Below are 22967 nucleotides of genomic sequence, written 5' to 3' on the forward strand. Positions count from 1 at the left end.
TGATCATGCTGAGGTGCGCCTCTGGGCAGAAGAGTTTAGGCTGGAGTCTCACCAGGGCATGAGGTCAGATGGCAAAAACCATGAGTAAAATTGCCGAGGACAGGTGGAAAGTAGGTTATTGCAGGTAGGGACGGAAAAGATGACCAAGAGTAGAATACCAGGACTTGAAGGTCAAAGCAAAGAGATCCAGTGATAAAGACAGATAATCAGGAAAAAATACGGGTATAGAAGTAAGTCTGGTCTCTCCAAGACCACTCACTAGAGAGAAAACTTACAGTTTATCATAGTGAAAGGATGCAGATTAAAAATGGTAAAACAAAAAGGGACATGGTATAGTATCTAGGAGAGACAAGTCACAAGCTTTTAGTTGTCTTTTTCCATTAGAGACATACAGATAGCACTTAGTTAAACCCAGCAATGATGTTTGCCAACACGTACAGATACTGCCAGTCAGGGAAGCTCAGGCCTTGGTGTGCAGGTCAGTCATGTAGACATAAAGTGAGTGCCCACACACTTTACCTTAGTTACTCAGTTCCCAGCCCCTGGAGACATTGAGCTTATTATAGCAAAAGACAAAAGACATTCAGCTTCAGTTCAGTTCAGTCGCTCAGTCGTGTCCAACTCTTTGCAACCCCATAAATCGCAGCATGCCAGGCCTCCCTGTCCATCACCAACTCCTGGAGTTCACTCAGATTCACGTCCATCAAGTCCGTGATGCCATCCAGCCATCTCATCCTCTGTCATCCCCTTCTCCTGTCCCCAATCCCTCCCAGCATCAGAGTCTCTTCACATGAGTCAACTCTTCGCATGATGTAGCCAAAGTACTGGAGTTTCAGCTTTAGCATCATTCCTTCCAAAGAAATCCCAGGGCTGATCTCCTTCAGAATGGACTGGTTGGATCTCCTTGCAGTCTAAGGGACTCTCAAGAGTCTTCTCCAGCATCACAGTTCAAAACCATCAATTCTTTGGCACTCAGCTTTCTTCACAGTCCAACTCTCACATCCATACGTGACCACTGGAAAAACCATAGCCTTGACTAGACAGACCTTTGTTGGCAAAGTAATGTCTCTGCTTTTGAATATGCTATCTAGGTTGGTCATAACTTTTCTTCCAAGGAGTAAGCCTCTTTTAATTTCATGGCTGTAGTCACCATCTGCAGTGATCTTGGAGCCCCCAAAAATAAAGTCTGACACTGTTTCCACTGTTTCCCCATCTATTTCCCATGAAGTGATGGGACCGGATGCCATGATCTTCGTTTTCTGAATGTTGAGCTTTAAGCCAACTTTTTCACTCTCCTCTTTCACTTTCATCAAGAGGCTTTTTAGTTCCTCTTCACTTTCTGCCATAAGGGTGGTATCATCTGCATATTTGAGGTGATTGATATTTCTCCCGGCAATCTTGATTGCAGTTTGTGCTTCTTCCAGTCCAGCGTTTCTCATGATGTACTCTGCATGCAAGTTAAATAAGCAGGGTGACAATATACAGCCTTGACGTACTCCTTATCTTATTTGGAACCAGTCTATTGTTCCATGTCCAGTTCTAACTGTTGCTTCCTGACCTGCATATAGGTTTCTCAAGAGGCAGGTCAGGTGGTCTGGGATTCCCATCTCTCTCAGAATTTTCCACAGTTTATTGTGATCCACCCAGTCAAAGGCTTTGGCATAGTCAGTAAAGCAGAAATAGATGTTTTTCTGGAACTCTCTTGCTTTTTCTATGATCCAATGGATGTTGGCAATTTGATCTCTAGTTCCTCTGCCTTTTCTAAAACCAGCTTGAATATCTGGAAATTCACAGTTCACGTATTGCTGAAGCCTGGCTTGGAGAATTTTGAGCATTTACTAGCGTGTGAGATGAGTGCAATTATGTGGTAGTTTGAGCATTCTTTGGCATTGCCTTTCTTTGGGATTGGAATGAAAACTGCAAACTTTTCCAGTCCTGTGGGCACTGCTGAGTTTTCCAAATTTGCTGGCATATTGAGTGCAGCACTTTCACAGCATCGTCTTTCAGGATTTGAAATAGCTCAACTGGAATTCCATCACCTCTACTAGCTTTGTTCGTAATGATGCTTTCTAAGGCCCACTTGACTTCACATTCCAGGATGTCTGTCTCTAGGTGAGTGATCACACCATCGTGATTATCTTGGTCTTGAAGATCTTTTTTGTACAGTTTTTCTGTGTATTCTTGCCACCTCTTCTTAATATCTTCTGCTTCTGTAGGTCCATACCATTTCTGTCCTTTATCGAGCCCATCTTTGCATGAAATGTTCCCTTGGGATCTCTACTTTTCTTGAAGAGATCTCTAGTTTTTCCCATTCTGTTGTTTTCCTCTATTTCTTTGCATTGATCTCTGAGGAAGGCTTTCTTATCTCTTCTTGCTATTCTTTGGAACTCTGCATTCAGATGCTCATTATCTTTCCTTTCCTCCTTTGCTTTTCGCTTCTCTTCTTTTCACAGCTATTTGTAAGGCCTCCCAGACAGCCATTTTGCTTTTTTGCATTTCTTTTTCTTGGGGATGGTCTTGATCCCTGTCTCCTGTAAAATGTCATGAACCTCAGTCCATAGTTCATCAGGCACTGTATCTATCAGATCTAGTCCCTTAAATCTATTTCTCCCTTCACTGTATAATCATAAGGGATTTGATTTAGGTCATACCTGAATGGTCTAGTGGTTTTCCCCACTTTCTTCAATTTAAGTCTGAATTTGGCAATAAGGAGTTCATGATCTCAGCCACAGTCAGCTCCTGGTCTTGTTTTTGTTGACTGTATAGAGCTTCTCCATCTTTGGCTGCAAAGAATATAATCAATCTGATTTTGGTGTTGACCATCTGGTGATGTCCATGTGTAGAGTCTTGTGTTGTTGGAAGCAGTGTTGTGTTGCTATGAGCAGTGCATTATCTTGGCAAAACTCTATTAGTCTTTGCCCTGCTTCATCCTGTATTCCAAGGCCAAATTTGCCTGTTATTCCAGATGTTTCTTGACTTCCTACTTTTGCATTCCAGTCCCCTATAATGAAAAGGACAACTTTTTTGGGTGTTAGTTCTAAAAGGTCTTGTAGGTCTTCAAAGAACTGTTCAACTTCAGCTTCTTCAGCGTTACTGGTTGGGGCATAGACTTGGATTACTGTGATATTGAATGGTTTGCCTTGGAAACGAACAGAGATCATTCTGTCGTTTTTGAGATTGCATCCAAGTACTGCATTTCGGACTCTTTTGTTGACCTAGATGGCTACTCCGTTTCTCCTGAGGGATTCCTGCCCACAGTAGTAGATATAATGGTCATCTGAGTTAAATTCACCCATTCCAGTCCATTTTAGTTCGCTGATTCCTAGAATGTCAACGTTCACTCTTGCCATCTCCTGTTTGACGACTTCCAATTTGCCTTGATTCATGGACCTGACATTCCAGGTTCTTATGCAGTATTGCTCTTTACAGCATTGGGCCTTGCTTCTATCACCAGTCACATCCACAGCTGGGTATTGTTTTTGGTTTGGCTCCATCCCTTCATTCTTTCTGGAGTTATTTCTCCACTGAACTCCAGTAGCATATTGAGCACCTACTGACCTGGGGAGTTCCTCTTTCAGTATCCTACCATTTTGCCTTTTCATACTGTTCATGGGGTTCTCAAAGCAAGAATACTGACGTTGTTTGCCATTCCCTTCTCCAGTGGACCACATTCTGTCAGACTGCTCCACCGTGATCCGCCCGTCTTGGGTGGCCCCGCGGGCATGGCTTAGTTCCATTGAGTTAGACAAGGCTGTGGTCCTAGTATGATTAGATTGACTAGTTTTCTGTGATTATGGTTTCAGTGTGTCTGCCTTCTCATGCGCTCTTGCAATACCTACCGTCTTACTTGGGTTTCTCTTACCTTGGACGTGGGGTATCTCTTCGTGGCTGCTCCAGCAAAGCGTAGCCACTGTTCCTTACCTTGGATGAGGGGTATCTCCTAACCGCCGCCCCTCCTGACCTTGAGCGTGGAATAGCTCCTATAGGGCCTCCTGCGCCCACGCAGCCACCACTCCTTGGACATGGGGTTGCTCCTCCCGGCTGCCGCCCCTGACCTTGGACGTGGGGTAGCTCCTCTTGGCCGCCGCCCCTTGGGCATGGGGTCCTCCCGGCTTCTGCCCCTGACCTCGGACGTGGGGTAGCTTCTCTCGGCTGCGCTATGTGCACCGGTTGCAGCCACAGAGAAGTTCCTTTAGCAAGTTATTCCACCATAAATTACATTGTTAGTGTAAACTGTCTGGTGTTTACCTTGGGTGTGGCCCAAGGTCTTAAGTGAAAGTGAAGTCACTCAGTTGTGTCGACTCTGCGACCCCATGATTGTTGCCTACCAGGATCCTCCATCCATGGGATTTTCCAGGCAAGAATACTGGAATGGGTTGCCATTTCCTTCTCCAGCGGATCTTCCCTACCCAGGGATCAAACCCAGGTCTCCCACACTGTAGGCAGACACTTTACCGCCTGAGCCACCAGGGCCCTCAAGGCCCAAGGTCTTAGGTGTATATAAGACAGTCTTATCAGGCACTGTATTCCAAAGGCTTAGAGATTATCTCTCAGGACATTTCTTTGCAATGTGAAAGACTTGAAAACTCCAAATCTACTGAGTTAACCTTTCACTGCACAGAAACCAGGGGTAAAGCCTACTTCAGAAAGGAAAAGGTATGTATTCTCAGTTCCTTGGAAGAGAAAATTAAGGCAAGAACTAGAAAATCTTCAATCAGTTTAGCAGATTGGCCATCAGTGATGACCTTAACTCTAGCAATTTGTTTGTATTTGTTTGTTTTGACTGTGCTGGGTCTTTGTTGTGTTCAGGCTGCTCTCAAGTTGTGGCAGTCGGGGGCTGCTCTCGGGTTGTGGTGCTCAGGCTTCTCACTGCCATGGCTTCTCTTACTGCACAGCACAGGCTCTGGAGCTCTCGGGCTTCGGTAGTTGTGGCACCCAAGCTCTAGAGCACAGGCTTAATGGTTGGGATGCATGGGCTTAGTTGCTCCGCAGCACGTGAGATCTTCCCAGATCAGAAGTTGAACCCTTGTCTCCTGAGCCACTAGGGAAGCCCAGCTATAGCAATTTGAATTACATTGTCATGGAAAAAGCCAGATTGCACACCTGTGGAAGGAATGGATTACAAATATGAGGCAATAGCTTGAGAACCTTGAAGGGATGGAGAAACTTGAGCAGGATTTACAATGGGACTAGAATTGCCAGATAAGTTATAGTATGCCCAGTTAAATTTGAATTTCAGATAAACAACAAATAATGTTTTCTAAAATGTGCATAAAATTGGCCATTTTAAACAGTGTTCCATTCAGTGATATTTAGTACCTTGGTAGTATTGTGTAGCCTGTCATCACTGTCTAATTCCAGAGCATTTTCTTCACCCCCAAAGGAAACTCTGTACCCTTTTAGCAATCGCTCCAGATTTCCCCCTTTCTCAGACCCTGACAGCCACTAATCTTTGCCTCTTTGGATTTGCATACATGGATATATGAATTTTGTATAAACAGAATATGCAGCTTTCTGTGTCTGACTTCTACTTAGCATATTTTCAGGGTTCATTGATACTGTAGCATGTTGTTGTTTAGTCGTTAAGCTATGCTTGACTCTTTGCAACCCCATGGACTGTAGCCCATCAGGCTCCTCTGTCCATGGGATTTCCCAAGCAAGAATACTGGAGTGGGTTGCCATTTCCTCTACAAGGGATCTTCCTGACCCAGGTATCGAACCTGTGTCTCCTGCATTGGCTTGAATTCATTACCACTGAGCCACCTGGGAAGTTTATTATAGCATGTACTAGTACTTCATTCCTTTTTGTGGCTGAATAATATTTTGTTGCATGGATATACAATATTTTATTTATCTATTCATCTGTTGATGGACTGGGTTTTTTTTTTTCCCCTTTTAGCTGTTGTGAGTAGTGCTGCTGTAAATTAGTTCAGTTCAGTTCAGTTCATTTCAGTCGCTCAGGCGTGTCCAAAGCTTCACAGCCCCATGGACTGCATCATACCAGGCTTCCCTGTCTATCACCAACTCCCAGGGCTTGGTCAAACTCATGTACACTGAGTCAGTGATAATGTCCAACCATCTCCTCCTCTGTCGTCCCGTTCTTCTCTTGCCTTTAATCTTTCCCAGCGTCAGGTTTCTAATGAGTCAGCTTTTCACATCAGGTGGCCAAAGTATTGGAGCTTCAGTTTCAGCATCAGTCTTTCCAGTGAATATTCAGGACTGATTTCTTTTAGGATGGACTGGTTTGATCTCCTTCCTGTCCAAGAGATTCTCAAGAGTCTTCTCCAACACTACAGTTCAAAAGAATCAGTTGTTTGGCGCTCAGCCTTCTTTATGGTCCAACTCTCACATCTGTACATGACTACTGGAAAAACCATAGCTTTGACTATATGGACCTTTTTTGGCAAAGTAATATCTCTGCTTTTTAATATGCTGTCTAGGTTGGTCATAGTTTTTCTTCCAAGGAGCAAATGTCTTTTAATTTCATGGCTGTAGTCACCATCTGCAGTGATTTTGGGGCCCAAGAAAATAAAGTCTCTTACTGTTTGCATTGTTTCCCCATCTATTTGGCCATGAAGTGATGGGACTTGTATGCCATGATCTTAGTTTTTTACATGTTGAGTTTTAAGCCAACTTTTTCCACTCTTCTCTTTGACTTTCATCAAATACCTCTTTAGCTCCTCTTCACTTTCTGCCATAAGGGTGGTGTCATCTGCATATCTGAGGTTATTGATATTTTTCCCAGAAATCTTGATTGCCGCTTGTGCCGCTTGTCAGCCCGGCATTTTACATGATGTACTCTGCACGTAAGTTAAATAAGCAGAATCCGTTGTTCCATGTCCAGTTCTAACTGTTGCTTCTTGACGTGCATACAGATTTCTCAAGAGGCAGGTCAAGTGGTACTCCCATCTCTTTAAGAATTTTCCACAGTTTTTTGTGATCCACACATCAAAGGCTTTGGTGTAGTCTATAAAGCTGAAGTAGATATTTTTCTGGAACTCTTCTTGCTTTTTCTACTATCTAGTGGATGTTGGCAATTTGATCTCTGGTTCCTCTGCCTTTTCTAAATCCAGCTTGAACATCCAGTAGTTCTTGGTTCACGTACAGTTGAAGCCTTGCTTGGAGAAATTTTGAGCATTACTTTGCTACCATGTGAAATGAGTGCACCTGTGTGATTGTTTGAACATTCTTTGGCATTGCCTTTCTTTGGGATTGGAATGAAAACTGATCTTTTCCAGTCTTGTGGCCGCGGCTGAGTTTTCCAAATTTGCTGGAATACTGAGTGCAGAACTTTCACAGTATCATCTTTTAGAATTTGAAATAGCTCTGCTGGAATTCCATCACCTCCAACTAGCTTTGTTCATAGTGATGCCTCCTAAGGCCCACTTGACTTCACATATCGGGATGTCTGGGTCTAGGTGAGTGATGACACCATCATGGTTATCTGGGTCATTAAGATCTTTTTTATATAGTTCTGTGTATTGGGCTTCCCTGATAGATCAGTTGATAAAGAATCCACCTGTGGTGGTGACTGGTTAGATTCCTGAATCAGGAAGATCTGCTGGAAAAGGGATAGGCTACCCACTCCAGTATTCTTGGACTTCCCTTATGGCTCAGCTGGTAAAGAATCTCCCTGCAATGTGGAAGACCTGGGTTCGATCCCTGGGTTGGGAAGATTCCCTAGAGAAGGGAAAGGCTACCCACTCCAGTATTCTGGCCTGGAGAATTCCACAGACTATATAGTCCATGGGGTCACAAAGAGTTGGACATGATGAGCAACTCTCACTTTCTGTGTATTCTTGCCACCTCTTAATATCTTATGCCTCTGTTAGGTCCATACCGTTTCTCTCCTTTGTTGTGCCCATTGGCTCAGCTGGTAAAGAATCTGCCTGCAGTGTAGGAGACCCGAGTTCAGTCCCTGGATTGGGAAGATCCCCTGGAGAAGGGAAAGGCTATGCAGTCCAGTATTCTGGCCTAGAGAATTCCATGGACTGTATAGTCCATGGGGTCACAAAGAGTCAAACACGACTGAACGACTTTCACTTTTTACTTTGCATGAAATGTACCCTTGGTATTCTGATTTTCTTGACGAGCTCTCTAGTCTTTCCCATTCTGTTGTTTTCCTCTATTTCTTTGCATTGATCACTGAAGAAGGCTTACTTACCTCTCCTTGCTATTATTTGGAACTCTGCATTCAGATGGGTATACCTTTCCTTTTCTCCTTTGCCTTTCTCTTCTCTTCTTTTCTCAGCTATTTGTAAGGCCTCCTCAGACAACCATTTAGCCTTTTTGCATTTCTTTTTCTTGAGGATGATTTTGATCAATGCCTCCTGTACAATGTCCATAGTTCTTCAGGTACTTTGTCTATCAGATATGCTGATAGACAGCTCTATCAGCTGTTTTGAATATTCACTTACAAATTTTTGTTTGAATACCTGTTTTTAGTGTTTTTAAGTATATAGAAGTAAATTGCTGAGTCATGTATTCATTCTGTGTGTAACTTATTGAGGAACCTCCAGACTTCCATGGTGGCTATACCATTTTACATTCCTAGTACCTCAGAATGTACTAGGGTTCCAGTTTCTCCATATCTTTGTTATTTGAAAAAATAGCCATCCTAGTGGATGTGAAGTGATATCTTATTGTGGTTTTGATTTGCATTTCCCTAGGGACTCATAATGCTTAGTATCTTTTCAATCATAATGTCAAATTGTCTAGCCCATGAACACAGGATGTCTTTCAGTTTTGTACCTTCTCAGTTAAATTTATCCCCAAGTATTATTTTTGATGCTATACTAAATGGAATTTTCTTATGTTCCTATATGACTTGCTGATTGCTGAGCCTGGTGGGCTGCCGTCTATTGGGTCGCACAGAGTCGGACACGACTGAAGCGACTTAGCAGCAGCAGCAACAGCAGTGTATAGAAATACAGCTGACTTACCCTGCATCTTTATGAACTCTTTTAAGTGGGTGTGTGTATATTCTCTGTGATTTTCTATATATGGGGTCTTGTCATCTGTGTGTTTAGTTTTACTTGTTCCTTTCTACTTTGCATGCCTTTTAATTTCATTTTCTTCCTAATTGCTCTAATTAGAACTTCTAGTACAAAATTAAATTGTAGTGGTGAAAGCAGGCATCCTTGTTTTATTCCAGATCTTAGAGGGGATGCTTTCAGTCTTTCACTATAGAGTATGATAATAGACCCCATGGATTTTTCATAAATGCCCTTTACTATATTCAGGAAATTCTATTCATAGTTTGCTGAATGTGCAATAAATAATTTTTTAATGTTAGTATGTCCCAAGTAGTACATGGAACATTCTTATACTAAACAAATTATCAACCAAAAAAATACATTTTTATCCAAATTTATCCAAATTTCATATTTAAGTCGACATTTAAATTTTTTATTTGCTAAATTGATAACCTTAAGAAGGACAAGGCTGGATTCTTTTAGGTGGTCGATGGAGGCAGAAGAGACTTTAATGTTATTTGCATATTGAGGAAAGGATCCAATAGTCAGAGATAAGTTTAAGATTCAAGAGAGAGGCAAGAACAGATGGATAATAAGGCCATCCTTATAATAAGGCCCTGGAGGGGAGGGACAGAGTTAGGGTCAGATTTGTACATGAAGAGCTTGGCTGCCTTACCTTGGTTCCCACAGAATTTTTCTGACTCTGCTATTAAGGTGTTAAGTAAATGGTATTAGAACCCTTTGCCCATCTGTGCCTTGTTTTGATCCTACAAAATTTTTAAGAGTAAAAACTGTGTCCGTTTGTGCCTAGCAGTGTACCTTGTGCACATATTAAGCTCTTGAAGATTGCTCCAAGTATATAATGCTGCAAGCTTCTTTTGGGCTTAGACCTGTGTTCTGGCCTTCCTGTGTCTGAGACAGCTGTCTTTTATTTTAACTAGCTATAAGAGAAATGAACACAAGTCAGATTTTTTACTTAGATGGACGAGTAACTCAATTTAGAAATTATAACAAGTAAGATTGCTCCAAGTATATAACATTGCAAGCTTCTTTTGGACCTACACCTGTGTTCTGGTCTTCCTGTGTCTGAGACAGCTGTCTTTTATTTTAACTAGCTGTAAGAGAAATGAACACAAGTCAGATTTTTTACTTAGATGGACGAGTAACTCAATTTAGAAATTATAACAAGTATTATACTTCTTTAAAGGCTGAAGTGCCCAATTTATAAAATTGCTCAGTGCATTGGTATTCCACCCACTCTTTGAGGCTAAATGCTTTTCTCTTATTTGACAGGTAGTCTTCTCTTTTTTTTTAATCTTGTAACCTGTTTGAGCCTAGTCTTTAAAATATGAGTATCTGCCAGAATTACTTTCCATTTCATTTTCATGAAACTCAAAAATCAGTTTGTATAACTCAGCTATGGCAACTTCTTTGTAAGCCAAAGGAAGACGGATGTAGAGGTGTTCAGAAAGTGTCATGGTCACCTTATTCTCTTCTAAATTATCCCTCCACACTTCCCTACTTCTAGGTTCTGAGTCTTCAGCAACAAAAAGATTTGCTTGGCTGCTTGAAGGAAACACAGACAGAAACCTTTGAGATAAGATGACCAGTTTGTCCCAGTTTGCTTGGGACTTTCCTGTTTTTAGCACTGAAAATTCCACTTTCTGAATAGACCATATGGTTGGTCACCCTCCCTCTGGGTGTCTTTTCAGTACTGCTCTTGTACATTCCCTTCCTCACTCTGAGTACAGGGAGGCAGAGGAGAAGTGTCTGTCTCCATTTGGACATCCAGTTCTGTATCGGCTGTTAGCTGTGAGAAGTACTCTGAGCATGTATCTGGAGCCTTATTCTTACTTATATCATCCTGTGACCCCAGGAACCCAGCCCCATTGTTTCATCAACTTACAACTCTAAACATACAAAAAGAAAACTTTTCTACTTAGTCATATTTATCATTTAAGTGACAGGTACACCAAGAATAAGCATGATGGTTTGTTTCAAGTTTGTTTCTTACAGTGTGGGTTGTTGTTGTTGTTGTTCAGTCGCTCAGTCGTGTCCAACTCTTTGCAACCTCATGGACTGCAGCACACCAGACTTCCTGTCCTTCACCATCTCCTGGAGTTTACTCAAACTCATTTCCATTGAGTCAGTGAGGCCATCCAATCCTCTGTCGTCCCCTTCTCCTCCTGCCTTTAATCTTTCCCAGCATCAGGGTCTTTTCTAATGAGTCAGCTTTTCGCATCAGGTAGCCAAAGTATTGGAGCTTCACTTTCAGCATTAGTCCTTTCAGTGAATATTCAGGACTGATTTCCTTTAGGATTGACTGGTTTGATCTCCTTCCTGTCCAAGAGATTCTCAAGAGTCTTCTCCAACACTACAGTTCAAAAGCATCAGTTGTTTGGCGCTAAGCCTTCTTTATGGTCCAACTCTCACATCTGTACATGACTACTGGAAAAACCATAGCTTTGACTCTATGGACCTTTTTTGGCAAAGTAATATCTCTGCTTTTTAATATGCTGTCTAGGTTAGTCATAGCTTTTCTTCCAAGGAGCAAGCGTCTTTTAATTTCATGGCTGTAGTCACCATCTGCAGTGATTTTGGAGCCCAAGAAAATAAAGTCTCACTGTTTTCCTCGTTTCCCCATCTATTTGCCATGAAGTGTTGGGACCACTTGCCATGATCTTAGTTGTCTGCATATTGAGTTTTAAGCCAGCTTTTACACTCTTCTCTTTCACCTTCATCAAGAGCCTCTTTAGTTCCCCTTCACTTTCTGCCATAAGGGTGGTGTCATCTGCATATCTGAGGTTATTGCTGTTTCTCCCAGCAGTCTTGATTCCAGCTTGTGCTTCATCCAGCCTGGCATTTTACATGATGTTCTCTGCATATAAGTTAAATAAGCCGAGTGACAGTAGTGTGGATAGTGGAATTAAACTGGAATCTTCAGTTAAAGGGCTTAGATCTGGGTGAGGAACTTTAAGACTTCTGTGGTAATAGTGTGTTTGGGTTTATAAAATAAAAAGACAGTACATGGGATCCTTGTGATGAAACTATTTCATATCTTGACTTTGGCACACAGAAAGTGATTACATAGATCTGTGCAAAGAATAAAATTGCATAGAACTTAATCCACAGACAAACACAAATGAGTCCTTGTAAAACTGGTGAAATCTGAGTAAAATCAGTGGATCGTATCATTGTTCATTTCCTGGTAGTAATGTTGTACTCTCACTATGTAAGATGTTATCATTGAGGAAACTGGTTAAAGTTATGAGAGATCTCTTTGTATTGTTTCTTAACCACGCACATGGATTTATAATGTGATGTTAAAAAGTTTCATTAAAATTTTTAAAATAGAATATTTTTTAGAAGGTAGCTTTGAAATCCTTGTGAGATATTCAGTAATATCTTATACATAGTTCCTTTTTCTCCTTCATGCTCTTAAAGAATCCTTTCTTTTTAGAAAAAACAAAATGTCAAAGGAAAAACTGAGACTGCTAGTTTATTTCTAAGTTTGTCCTTTGATATTCTTTGATATCTTCAGAAAGCCATTTGCGAAGATAGGCCCTCATGTAGTACAAAAAGGATAGTGCAAACACATCAACCAGAGGAACGGGAAATCCCTTGAAGGGTCAGTTGCCTCTAAGTGGTTCAAAATTGCTAGTGTCATCTAGGAGGTTAATGGATGACTTTTCATTTAGTGTCATTTCTCTCCCTAGTTATAAGGTTTCTATGACTTTTGTCTGAACAGTAGCTTTCAAATACTTTTACTACACCACTTAGTAGGAAATACATTTTTCATCAAAACCCAGAATAGATATAATTTCATATGTACATATATCTGAAACTAAAGTTTCACGAAACACTAATCACCCTCATGTATGATATATTCTGACTTCTTTCTGTTTTACTTAATTTTTTAAAATGCTGGTTATAGCTCAGTAATTTGAGTTCTTGATTCTTGATGTACAGTTTGGAAAAATATTGCCTCAGCCCTCCAAGTAAAGTAGTCTAAAGCCTGTTGGCATGACATTTGGGGCCCTTCCCAGCCCTTCCTCCTCCAGCTAAGTGGTGTATTCAGCATTTCCTGGCTGCCCTCACACTGCCCTGCTCCTGTGCCTTGACTTTACTGGCCTTCTCCTAGTGCCCTTCCCATTTTGTTCCTGTTCTGTCTCTCAGCTTCTATGGCCGAGCATATCTTGCATTTTTAATATTTGTCACTAGTAGATAGTGTCTGTCCTTCGAAGTTGCCCATGAGTTTAGCCATGTGCCTTAGTTGTCTCTAGTTCAGAGGTTACTCCTGTGAGTTCTTCCCTGACTGTTGGCAGGTGTTTTCAGTCTTTTTCCTCAAAAGCCACAGGATGTTTTATGTGGAACATAGTATGTATTTGTTACATGTATTTGTATAAAACTGAAACAAGTCTCATGACATAATGCACTATGTGCACTTTTGTATTATGTGCTCTTTTAGTTCATATTTCTTTTCTTCAACCCATAACTTGATTTTAAAACAAATTGAAAAACATTGGTTAGACCATCCTTCCCTACTTTGAGTGTCACCTGTGAAAAAACTTTGTATTACTACCTGTTACAAACCTTTGTATTCCATAATCACAGTTGGGAGGAATTTTGTAATGCTTCAAGACTTGAAGACAGGACTATTTTATCTTTTTTTTCCTCACAAAAAGACTTACAGAGAATATTTATTGCAGCTCTTTTTTTTTTCATAGTTAAGAAAAATTTAAATATAAGTAATAGGTCAGTGGAGAAATAAACTCTGTTTTTAGTAATACAATTGAATACTATGAAGAAGTTAAAATGAACAGACTAGATATACACATTTCAACATGGAAAAACTTAATAACATTTAATAGAAAAGCAAATTGCAAGGTAATATACTGTAAATTATCAGTAATGTACATTCAGTTCAGTTCAGTTGCTAAGTCGTATCCAACTCTTTGCAACCCCACAGACTGCAACATGCCAGGCTTCCCTGTCCTTCACCATCTCCAGTTTACTCAAACTCATGCCATTGAGTTGGTGATGCCTAACCATCTGATCCTCTGTCACCCTCTTCTTCTCCTGCCTTCAGTCTTTCCCAGCACCAGGGTCTTCTCTTCAGGTGGCCAAAGTATTGGAGCTTCAGCTTCAAGCAGCAGTTCTTCCAATGATTATTCAGGGTTGATCTCCTTTAGGGTTGACTGGTTTGATCTCCTTGCTGTCAAGGGGATTCTCAAGAGTCTTTGCCAGCACCAGAGTTAGAAAGCATCAGTTCTTCAGCACTCAGCCTTCTTATGCTCCAGCTCTCACACCTGTACATGACTACTGGAAAACCACAGCTTTGACTATATGAACCTTTGTTGGCAAAATGATGTCTTTGCTTTTTAATATGCTGTCTAGGTTTGCCATAGCTTATCTTCCAAGGAACATAATTTTATGGCTGCACCCATCATCCACAGTGATTTTGGATCCCAAGAAAATGAAGTCTGTCTCCATTTCCATTTTATCCCTGTCTGTTTGCCATGAAGTGATGGGACTGGATGCCATGATCTTAGTTTTTTGAATGTTGAGTTTTTTATTTTTAAATTATTTATTTAGTGTCTGTGCCACGCAGCATGTGGGAATCTTAGTTCTCTGACCAGAATCGAACCCATGCCCCTGGCATTGGAAGCACAGAGTCTTAACCATTGGACACCAGGGAAGTCCCAAATGTTGAGTTTTAAGACAGCATTTTCACTCTCCTCTTTCATCCTCATGAGGAGACTCTTTTTCTCTCCACTTTCTGCCATTAGGCTTCCCTGGTAGCTCAGCTGGTAAACAATCTGCCTGCAATGCAGGAGACCCTGGTTCAATTCCTGGGTTGGGAAGATCCTCTGGAGAAAAGACAGGCCCAGTATTCTTGGGCTTCTCTGGTGGCTCAATTGGTAAAAAAAAAAATCCCCCTACAATGAGAGAGACTTGGGTTCGATCCCTGGGTTGGGAAGATCCCCTGGAGAAGGGAACAGCTACCCACTCCAGCCTTTGCCCTGCTTCATTTTGTGCTTCAAAGCTAAACTTGCCTGTTTTCCCAGGTGTCTTTTGACTTCCTGCTTTTGCATTTCAGTTCCCTATGATGATGCTGGAGAAGGAAATGGCAACCCACTCTAGTATTCTTGCCTGGAGAATTCCATGGACAGAGGACCCTGGCAGGCTGCAGTCCATGGGATTGCAAAGAGTCAGACACGACTGAGTGATTTTCACTCACTTCACTCCCTATGATTAAAAGGACATCTTCTTTTGGTGTTGGTTCTAGGAGGTCTTATAGGTCTTCATAGAACTATTTGACTTCAGCTTCTTCAGCCTTAGTGGTTGGGGCATAGACTTGGATTACTTTGATGTTGAATAGTTTGCCCTGGAAGCGAACCAATATCATTCTGTTTTGTTTTTTTTTAGATTGCACCCAGGTACTGCATTTTGGACTCTCTTGTTGACTGTGAGGGCTGTTCCATTCTTCATAAGGGATTCTTGCCCACAGTAGTAGATATAATGGTCATCTGAATTAAATCCTTCCATTCCTGTCCATTTTAGTTCACTGATTCCTGAAATGTCAATGTTCACTCTTGCATCGCCTGTTTGGCCTCATCCAATTTACCTTGATTTATGGACCTAACATTCCAGGTTCCTATGTAATATTGTTCTTTGCAGCATTGGACTTGACTTTCACCACGAGGCATATCCCCAACTGGGCATTGTTTCCACTTTGGCTCAGCCTCTTCATTCTTTCTGCAGCTCTTTCACCGCTCTTCCCCAGTAGCATATTGGACACCTGGCAAGCCAAGGTTGGGGGGTGGGTCTCATCTTCCAGTTTTTATATCTTTTTGCCTTTCATACTATTCTTGGGGTTCTCAAGGCAAGAATCAGTTCAGTTCAGTTGCTCAGCCGTGTCTGACTCTTTGTGACCCCATGGACGGCAGCACGCCAAGCTTCCCTGTCCATCACCAACTCCCGGAGCTTACTCAAACTCATGTCCATACAGTCGGTGATGCCATTCAACCATCCCATTCTCTGTCATCCCCTTCTCCTCCAGCCTTCAATCTTTCCCAGCATCAGGGTCTTTTCCAGTGAGTCAGTCTTCACATGAAGTGGCCAAAGTATTGGAGTTTCAGCTTCAGCATCACTCCTTCCAATGCATATTCAGCACTGATTTCCTTTAGGATTGACTGGTTGGATCTCCTTGCAGTCCAAGGGGGTCTTGGAAGGGACTCAAGGGAGTCTTTTCCAACACCACAGTTCAGAAGTATCAGTTTTTCGGTGCTCAACTTTCTTTATAGTCCAACTCTCATATCCATATATGACTGCTGGAAAAACCATAGCTTTGACTATATGGACCTTTGTTGGCAAAGGAATGTCTCTGCTTTTTAATATGCTGTCTAGATTGGTCATAACTTTTCTTCCAAGGAGCAAGCGTCTTTTAATTTCATGGCTGCAGTCACCATCTGCAGTGATTTTGGAGCCCAAAAAATAAAACCTCTGTTTCTACTGTTTCCCCATCTATTTGCCATGAAGTGATGTGACCAGATGCCAAGATCTTAGTTTTCTGAATGTTGTTTTAAGCCAGCTTTTTCACTCTGCTCTTTCACTTTCATCAAGAGGCTTTTTAGTTTTTCTTTGCTCTCTGCCATAATGGTGGTGTCATCTGCATATCTGAGGTTATTGATATTTCTCCCGGCAATCTTGATTCCAGCTTGTACTTCATCCAACCCAGCATTTCTCATTGATGTACTCTGCATATAAGTTAAATAAGCAGGGTGACAGTATACAGCCTTGATGTACTCCTTTCCCGATTTGGAACCAGTCTGTTGTTCCATATCCAGTTCTAATTGTTGCTTCTTGACCTGCATATTGATTTCTCAGGAGGCAGGTCAGATGGTTTGGTATTCCCATCTCTTTAAGAATTTTCCACAGTTTGTGGTGGAAAACTAACTGTGTATAGAAAAGGCAGAGGAACTAGAGGTCAAATTGCCAATATCTGTTGGATTATCGGAAAAGCAAGAGCATTCCAAAAAAACATCCACTTCTGCTTTATTGACTACGCCAAAGCCTTTGACTCTGTGGATCACAAGGCAAGAATACTGAAGTGGTTTGCCATTCCCCTTCTCTAGTGGACCATGTTTTGTCAGGTACATTAATGAGACAAAAACATGGCAAAATGTTAGATTTGCTAAATCTAAGGGGTGGATATAAGAGTGTCTACTATATTATTTCTTTATCCTTTTATCTAAAATATTTTATAATGAAAATCTTTGTAATAAAAATTGATATGTCATCTGCTTATAAATCTTTATTATCTTGCTATCTTATAATACTATATTGTCTGGCTCCAAGCTGCTTGCCTGAACTGTAGGGCACTTTAGCCATGATCTGTGTTGCCCGATTTATACTCAGATCTGGTCTCTCTTAGAAGCCAAATTTGGATAAGAAACTTGTAGTTTGTAAGTATTATATATACTGGGCAGTGTTTGCAGTGAGTTCAGGTAGTATAGCTATTTCCTAGGCAGAGCTGAAGAGACAGTCTTCCTGTATGAGACCATTTGCATTTTCATGCGGTGAGTCATTCTTTTTTTCTGCATTAAGTATTAAGGCAGGAAATACTTGCCTTCAAAAATCAGGAGTGTTGGAATCAGAGAGGAAAGATCATACAAAGATGTCAGTGGCAACCAGAGTCCTGTAGAATGCTGAGGTGTTTGGGTATCACTGTTTCTCCAAAAAATATCATAATTTATAAGTTGTTTTTTTTTTTTAAAGGATCTGCCACTCTAATCCTGTAATTGCACAGCCAGTTATTTCAGTTTGATTTCTAGTCCTAATTTGTTTTCAGTCACTTTTTCCTCAGTCATTATTTGCCTTTTTTTTTTTTTTTTTTTTCTGTCTTCGCTGCTGCACGCAACTTTCTGTAGTTGCGGCAACAGGGGCCACTCTCTGGTTGTGATATGAGGGCTTCTCATTGTGGTGGCTTCTTGTGTTGTGGCTCACAGGCTCTAGAGTGCTCAGTAGTTGCCCTAAGTCATGAGGGATCTTCCTGGACCAGGGATTGACCCTGTGTCCTCTGCATTAGCAGGCTGATTCTTAACCACTGGACCACCAGGGAAGTCCCCCAGTCATTCTTTATTATTATTATTACCACTTTTATTATTGTTTTTGGACTATTTTTTAGAGCACGTTTAGGCTTACAGAAAAATTGATCAAATAATTTTTGATGGGAAATGGGAATCAGAGAATTCCCATGTACATCCGCTTCCTTCCATATAGTTTCCCTATTATTAACATCTTGCACAAGTGTGGTTTATTTATTATAATTGATAAACCAATATTGATGTATTATTATTAACTGAAGTCCATAGTTTACATTAAGGTTTACTCTTTGTATTGTGCAATTCTGTGGATTTTGACAAATGTGTAATGCCATTTATTACGGTATCATACAGAATAGTTTCACCACTTAACCATTTCATTTTTATCTCTACTCCAGTGCTTAGCATAGGGCTTGTAAATATTACATGCATGTGCAATGATATTTCATCTAAAATTAATTTGACCAATCAAATTTAGTAGAGTTTAAAAAACATTTAAAGAACAATTTTCTACCACCAAATAGAGCCTATATTAGGAATAAAAAAATGGCTTAAAATTGTAAAATATGTTATATCTCATTAATCTGTCAAATAAGAAAAATAAAACTCAATATATAGAGACAGTCAGAATTCAAAGCATATAGTGTACGTGTTAAGTCACTTTAGTCATGTCTGACTCTTTGTGACCCTGTGGACTGTAGCTTGCCAGGCTCCTCTGTCCATGGAATTCTTCAGGCAAGAATACTAGAGTGGATTGCCATACCCTTCTCCAGGGGATCTTCCTCACCTAGGGATCGAACTTGTGTCTCTTATGTCTCCTGCATTGGCAGGTGGGTTCTTTACCACTAGTGCCACCTGGGAATCCCCAAAGCATATAATATTTCAGTCTAACAATCAGCATCATGTTAAAAACCAGAGGCATTTTCTAATGGGAACAAAAGCTTGACAACTCTAATATTATTTCATGTAATTCTGGCAGTTCTAGCTAATATAGTAAGATGAGAGAAATAAGAGTTACCATTTTAAGAAAGAGGCTCTCATTGAGATTGTAGAAACCCCCCCCCCCAAATTCCTGAAAATTTGTTAAAATCAATGAGTTCAATAAAATAGCTAAATACATAATAAGGATACAAAATGAAAAGCTTTCCTAATATGCAGTAACTGGTTAGAAAAATTAACAGTATAAAAGGTAAAAATCTGGAGAAGGAAATGGCAACCCACTTCAGTATTCTTGCCTGGAAAATTCCATGGACAGAGGAGCTTGGTGGGCTATAGTCCATGGGGTCACAAAAGAGTTGAACACAACTTAGCCACTAAACAACAACAACTATCCATCCATATTTCTGCCTGTTAGAGGTAATTTATGTTACTCTTTTGGAGTGATGCTAAATAACTTGTTTGTTAACATGTGAATTCAAAGCACTAACTGGTTTGCTCTTGGAGCATCTGAAGCTTCCAGTTTGAAGAATTCACAGGTTTCTCTAGGAAGAGGCATGATCCATGAATCGGGAATGACAACAGCCAAGTCAAGAGGTCCCCCGAGGGCCGAGGTCAGAACCACAAGAGGATGGTCCTCGAGCAGGGTGGAGACAGAGCCAAAGGGTGGACACCACCCCTTCCCCAGCTGTGGCCACTGCAGGAAAGTTCCTGAGAGTCACAGGTCCACTAACCTCCTCGCCATCCAAATGACTGTTCTACTGCTTTCTGTGAGATCAGTCTTAAAGAAACAGAGTCTCTGTTTCATAAACGATGGAACTCTGTAAACATAAAAAATAAATAAATAAAAGTAAAATCTGCTTAATTTTTATCTTAGTAGTGTAATAGTAAAAAGTTGCAAACAACTAAAATGTCCACCTAAAAGAGGATGGTTTATTATTTATACCCCATCCTATTCCAAAATGATTTTAAGGTAGCTTTCACAACATACCTCATTACATAAAAATAAGTGAAGAATTCAAGCAGAGAGAAATCTGAGGGTTGGGCCACAGATTTCATTCTGAGTTTTCTAGTGCCAAAGTAAAGATCGTAATCAATTGCATGATTCATATTCATACTTACAATACTGAGTTGATTGGAAGAAGCAACTGTTCTAATACTGAGACCAAAAAGAGATTTTTCTCTTGAGTCCTAGAGGATACCATGCAGAATAAAGAATGATCATTTTGACAACTTTAGAGAGCTGTTTCATATAAAATTCCTTGCTAATAACCACACAGACCAATGAAATATTTGGTAAAGAGTATATGAGCTTCCCAGGTGGTGTAGTGGTAAAGAGTCTGCCTGCCAATGCAGGAAACACAGAAGACACAGGTTCAATCCTTGGGTATGGAAGATCCCTTGGAGGAGAAAGTGGCAACCCACTCAAGTAGTCTTGCCTGGAAAATTCCATGGACAGAGGTGCCTGGTAGGCTACAGTCCATGGGGTTGCAGAGTCGAACATGACTGAGCACGCACACGTGCATATGCAGTGGGGCGAGGAATGCAGTAATGGTTATGGCTAGGATGAACGTGGGGATGCTTCAGTACACTGCTCTGAGGAGCTGCTCAATGGAGTAATACATTTTAGAGACTAAAATTATGGCTCTCAGTTGATGTGTGGTGCCACTGTGGTGTCCTGTGAATCTTCACAGATCCACCACTGAGTTTTTCTAAATGTGTTACATTTATTTTTGCTACAGATGAGGATCCACATTGCTAAGAAGTCTGTCAGACGGTGGTGTGGGATATGAATGCAGCAGCCATCAGGGGAGCCAGGCAGGAGGCAAGAGGTACTACTTAGGCCAGCACTAAAAAGAATTCATTGTGAATGGACTGAACAGTCTCTATAAATATTTTCTCAAATTAGATTTTGGTAAGTGCTGTGGAGAGCAGATAGGCTGTGTCTGGTCAGATACAGGTCCATATGCTTTAATAGTTGACTTAGAAATTAACCTCTGCCAGGTGGCGCTAGTGGTAAAGAACCCACCTGCCAGTGCAGGAGACACAAGAGACTCGGGTTCCATACCTGGGTCAGGAAGATCCCCTGGAGAAGGGAATGGCAACCCACTCCTGTATTCTTGCCTGGAGAATCCCATGGATAGAGGAGCCTGGCACCATCCATAAGGTCACAAAGAGTTGGAAACAACTGAAGCAACTTAGCACGCATACATAAAGGTTGAGAAGCCTCATGAGGTGAGATGCTTCAACAGATGTTGCAAAGAGTAGTCAAGGTTTCTAAATTCCTGCATTGTAGAGGATAGCTGCAGGGTTTTCCTGATGGCTAAGTGGTAAAGAATCCGCCTACCAATGCAGGAGATGTGGGTTTGATCCCTGAGTTGGAAAGATCTGGAGATTAAAATGGCAATCCCCTCCATTATTCTTGCCTGGGAAATCCCATGGACAGAGGAGCCTGGTAGACTACAGTCCATGGGGTCACAAAAGAGTCAGACGTGACTTAGCAATTAAACAACAACAAAAGAGCATAGCCACATTAATTGTAAGTTTGGAAGAATTGATTTTTTTTTAGGTTTTGATACTAAACCTAGATATAAGTAACAGGGGGGAAAAAGGTTGTAAGTTATCCGTAGAATATCTGACTTTAAGCCATATAGCTTCCTGGTTAATCCTTCAGGGTAAATTGTGTCCAAGTAGACAATAACCAGAGTGGTTTAGAAATATTTAGAATCTGAGTCCTACCTTTATCTTTCTTAGAGTCTCAGTTTTTTCATCTGCAAAATAAGGATATTAGTACCTATTTTAGAGCTAATCAGTTGGTAAGATTTAAATTGAATGAAACCTCTTATGGCCTTTCCTGGCCACCATCACCCTGATACCAAAACCAGACAAGGATACCACAAAAAGAAGAAATTACAGGCCAGTATCACTGATGAACATATATGTAGAAGTACTCAACAAAATGCTAGCAATCTATATCCAGCAATACATTAAAAAGATCATACACCATGATCAAGTGGGATTCATCCCACAGATGCAAGGATGTTTCAGCATCAAAAAATCAGTGTGATACACCGTATCAACAAATTGAAGAATAAAAGCCATATGATCATCTCAATAGATACAGAAAAAGGTTTTTATGAAATTCAGTGCCCATGTATGATAAAAACCTTCCAGAAAGTGGGTATAGAGGGTACATACCTCAACATAATAAAGGCCATATATGACAAACCTACAGCTAGTTTCATAATTAGTGGTGAAAAGCTGAAAGCATTCCCTCTAAGATCAGGAACAAGACAAGAATGTCCACTCTCACCACTTTTATTCAACATAGTTTTGGAAGTCCTAGCTATAGCAATCAGAGAAGAAAAAGAAGTAAAGGGAATCCAAATTGTAAAAGAAGTTAAACTGTCACTGTTTGCAGATGACATGATACTATACTTAGAAGACCCTAAAGATGCTACCAGAAAACTATTAGAACTCCTCAATGAATTTGGTAAAGTTTAAGGTTATAAAATTAATACACAGAAATCAGTTGCATTTCTATACACTAACAATGAAAGATCAGAAAGAGAAATTCAAGAAATAATTCCATTTACCATTGCATCAAAAAGAAAAATACTTAGGAATAAACCTATCTAAGGAGACAAAAGACCTATACTCTGAAAACTATAAGATGCTGATGAAAGAAATCAAAGAAGACATAAACAGATGGAAAGATATACCATGTTCATGGATTAGAAGAATCAGTATTGTCAAAATGACTATACTACCCAAGGCAATCTGTAGATTTAGTGCAATCCCTATCAAATGACCAATGGCATTTTTCATAGAGAACAAAAAAAATCTCAGAATTTGTATGGAGACACAAAAGACCCCAAATAGCCAAAGCAAATCTTGAAAAATAGAGCTGGAAGAATCAGGCTTTTTGACTTCAAGCTATACTACAAAG

General features: G+C 40.6%; 1 protein-coding gene across 11 annotated transcripts in view; it reads left to right on the forward strand.

The window, feature by feature from the left end:
• Positions 1-22967, forward strand: part of UBOX5 (U-box domain containing 5) — a 51649-nt gene that overhangs the window by 11245 nt on the left and 17437 nt on the right. For 8 of the 11 annotated variants that reach the window (XM_069548128.1, XM_069548133.1, XM_069548135.1 and 5 more), the window contains one exon: positions 20761-20850. The exons of the other annotated variants lie outside the window; for them this stretch is intronic. The gene's annotated coding sequence lies outside the window, so the exon portion shown is untranslated. Of the gene's footprint in view, positions 1-20760; positions 20851-22967 lie in introns of those variants that run through there. 11 annotated transcript variants of the gene reach the window in all.

This window comes from Ovis canadensis, chromosome 13 (assembly GCF_042477335.2).
Source record: "Ovis canadensis isolate MfBH-ARS-UI-01 breed Bighorn chromosome 13, ARS-UI_OviCan_v2, whole genome shotgun sequence".
Taxonomy (NCBI): Eukaryota; Metazoa; Chordata; class Mammalia; order Artiodactyla; family Bovidae; genus Ovis; species Ovis canadensis.